Raw genomic sequence first — 3,869 nt, 5'->3', positions numbered from 1 at the left:
CTGTATCTCTCCTCCCCTAGGCGGTACACTAGGACATCAAGGCCACCAGTGGGAATACAGTAGTTAATCTCTGCTAGTTAAATGCTCGTGTATGGCCGTGAGCAATAGCAGTCAACCACCGCCTCTTTTCTGCTTGACTTTCTCTCCTGGGAATCTGTTCAGCCCTATTTCAATGTGCTGCACGGGATAAAAGAAAGCCTTACTTTAAAGCGGGCGTCTTTAAGCCTGTTCAGTATTACTAAACTGCACTAATTGTTGGCTTGGACTTGTTTGTTGTCGGTGGCCCGTGGCCCGTGGCTTGTGCGGTTGTAGCTTTAATAGACTCGGTTCCCATTCCCTATATCAGGCGACTATTAACCTCACTTAAAACAGACAGTATCCACCCCCACATTGTGAACCTTGCGAGGCAGCTGGATTCACGCAAGATCACGAGATCATGATCACATGACAAATGCATCTTGCCACGCTCCCGTCATGTTTCATTCTAGCACACTGGATGTCAAATTTCACGGCTCTCCTTGTCCCAAGCAGGATTCCACACACTCATTAGCATGCACGAGTTAGCACTTTTTTTTTATGTCACTATAAATGCATCACCCCATAGATAAACGCAGGCATGCCGGGAAAGGTGCTGCCGCTAAATGTCTTTTAAATGACAACAATCTCTGCGCTTCCCTTCCTTCAGGTGGGAACCCCCCGCCTGGCGGCCAAAATGGAATCTGCCACCAGCCGTGTTGAAGGCCGGCGACTCTTAGCCGACGCAGCGCGGGACAAGTATCACAACTGTGATGGCAATTTATTGCAATAAATCAAAGGGAGGAGCCACAGTCTCGCTGAAGCTGTAATTTCAAATAAGAGTACGTTCTGTCTGCTCAGAATTGAAAATAAATGGTTTAAAAATAGTTTTGAAGCCAAATCAAAGCTTCCAGAATGGAAGTAGGTATGACATTCAGCCCCGTCTCACTCCCAACTCGTCCTATACTGTATATCCTCGCTTTGTCATGCACCTTGTGCTTTGGAGGTAACGCGCCCCGGTACCTTGTGCATTTTATGGAACGCACCACGGGCGGACCCTTAAAAAGCACTCTGCACCCGTTCAGGCAAAGGTCAAGTTACGCCCTGGAGCTGCAGCTTGAGTTGGTCTCCCAAGGAGGATGAGACCCTCTCTCTCCCTGGTTTTGGATTAGGGGCCTGGGCTTGGGGGAGACCCTTTCTCTCTTCCTTCTTCCTCTTCTCCAGGGAAGAGCCCGGGGTCGGAGACCCTAACCCTAAGCCCCCCCACCATATCCAGACCCTAACCATAACCCTAAGACCACCCAATGCCTAAACTCAACCTGTGGAGCCCCACTTTGTAACTTGACCACTGCGTCACCCCATAGTGTCGCGGGGTCTTCCAAAAGTATTAAAAGTTGATAAATCAATTCAGGGAAGATTAAGGCCCTTAAAAAGTTTTAAAAAGTCTTAATTGCCATTTGAGATGTATTTTGTAACTATTGTGCTGATTGTGTTAAATGAGCATTATGATATCTCATATTGATCGTAGATGCCTGAATTCAATCAATATCGTATCGTGGCAGACTTTGTGATATCAGCAAATATCGTATCGTGATGAAACTCGTGAGTTACACCCCTATCGCTGATGTGACGAAAATGGCGTTGACGTTCCATAATACACACACCGGGTGTGTTACCTTCAAAGCGGGGATATACAGTAGGACGAGTTGGGAGTGAGAACGTGTTAGGACATTGTACACAGTATGATACTGTAACCTTCATAATATCCCTGTTGTTTTATGTCCAAAACAAAGCTGTATTGTGACAAGCCAGTAGAAAGATGGACAAAATGAACGCTGGCTAGTAGTGACGTGTGAGCAGCCTCCAAAAAGAGGCACTATTCTCGCTGAGAAAGAAAAGAAAAATCGTGCCTTAGAGCAGAAATGTCTCCACTATCAGCTGAAATTATACACACCCTGACAGAGAAATGACTGTACCAGCCGGTGAAGAAGAAGAAGAAGAAGAAGAAGAAGAAGAACATTTAATTCCATGACAGCTCCTTTTAATTATATCCCCCAACCCGTCCGTCCATGCATTGGTTAAGAGCACATTAGGCTACACTAGCGTTGCATTAAAGTTTGAACTTACACTTCCTCCACATTTTGCCCATTATAAGGGGGGAAGCGGATTTTTCCCATTACAGTGCGTTAGTCACAGCCAGTTTTCAGTTAGCGCCGCTGCCATATATACGAGGAAGAGTTTTATCATCACCATGTATTATGTAAGACTGACTGCAGGGCGGTGGGAAAGAGAGACCAAACACATGCGCACACACACACGCACACACACACACACACACACACACACACACACACACACACACACGCACACACACACGCGCACACACACACACACACACACACACACACACACACACTTTGGCTATCAGCTCCCGGGTCTAAAACGGAGGAATCCTATGCAGGGGTGGTCACGGGGCTAGAGCCATTCAAATAGGGCAAAAAGTGCTGATGTGTAGTCCTGTACCTTGTGGTAATGGATTTGTTTGCTGCCCCCCCAAACCCCCCCTGGTGTCTCGATGGAATATTGGGGGCTTAGCTCCATTCACTTTCTGCTGCCCTGGCCATTTATTTTGATTAGGGGAATGAAGTCCTCCACAGAGCCATACCCAGCATAATTGACACTGTGTCCTCGGAGGTCACAAAAAATATACCCCGAGTCCTTATCCCCCCGGTGAGGTGGCAGCGTATGAAAAGATTGGAGCTGAGCACTGGACTGAAGGTGCATTATTGCTTTAGGTTGCAACAAAAAGCTGTCGGGGAGCTCGTAAATTATATTTCCCGTTTCTCTCCCCCCCCCTCCCCAGGCCTGACAGGATAATTGATGTGTGCCGTGAACTTCAAATTGACTTCAACTATATATCTTATATTTTTTCCTGTTGTTGTCAGTTAGTCCTAAAAGGGCACCGGCGGTGACTCCAGCGCTTGTAATTTTTAGGTCATATTAGGAAATGAGCGAACTCCCGGCCCACCGCTTACGGAACGTTGAAATCACGCACTAGCGCCTCCTCTGGTCGGTCGGGGGCCACGGCCTGGTCGGGGCGGAACTTGGGAACTGGTGGGAATATCGTGATCGTCCCACGTGCTATGTAGGCTATGTCCTGCCGGTTAAGCTCGCCGCTGTCGGGTGCAATGCAGCGGCTGGCAACTGCGCATGTGTCGGAGGAAGCGTGGCGCTAGTTTACGGCTCTCCCCAGATCGGCAGAGGGTGGAGCAGCGACCGGGGCAGCAGGGGGGAAATTGGCCATGTACAATTGGGGAGAAAATGGGAGAAAAATTAGAAAAAAATAATGGAAATTAAAAAAAACTTCGAAATCGCTTACTGTTTTCGCTGGAGCAAAGCGTTGCATGCATAAAACGCATCTCTGTAGATACCATAACATCAATTCAGAGATGACAAATTCCTAATTGTTTCTAACCACTTTTTTGTGAATCACTGTGAGTCATGTGAAATGAATGTGAGTAAAACACAGTAGGCTCAATCTGAGTAAATATTTGGCCATACTCTCAGTGGGACATGTTGAGTAATCTGCCTGGAGGGGGACTGCTATTAATACGTTCAACAGTTTCCCAGCTCTATTTACTCTCATTTTTGCACACTCTTCAGCAGCAAACCTAAAAATATTCTCGCTGCCTCATCATTCTCATCTCAATACAGTCTGTAGAAAAGAAGATCAGATTTGAAACTTGATAAGAGTTTATTTTTGGGGTGGGGGGGACGCCAGTTTACATAGAAAAACGTAAACATTAGCATTTTCTTTCCCCCATATACGCATTCAGGGATTAGTTTGTGAAAGT

Source organism: Poromitra crassiceps, assembly GCF_964638095.1.
Source record: "Poromitra crassiceps genome assembly, chromosome: 7".
NCBI classification, from domain to species: Eukaryota; Metazoa; Chordata; class Actinopteri; order Beryciformes; family Melamphaidae; genus Poromitra; species Poromitra crassiceps.
Note: the sequence above shows the minus strand (reverse complement) of the source record.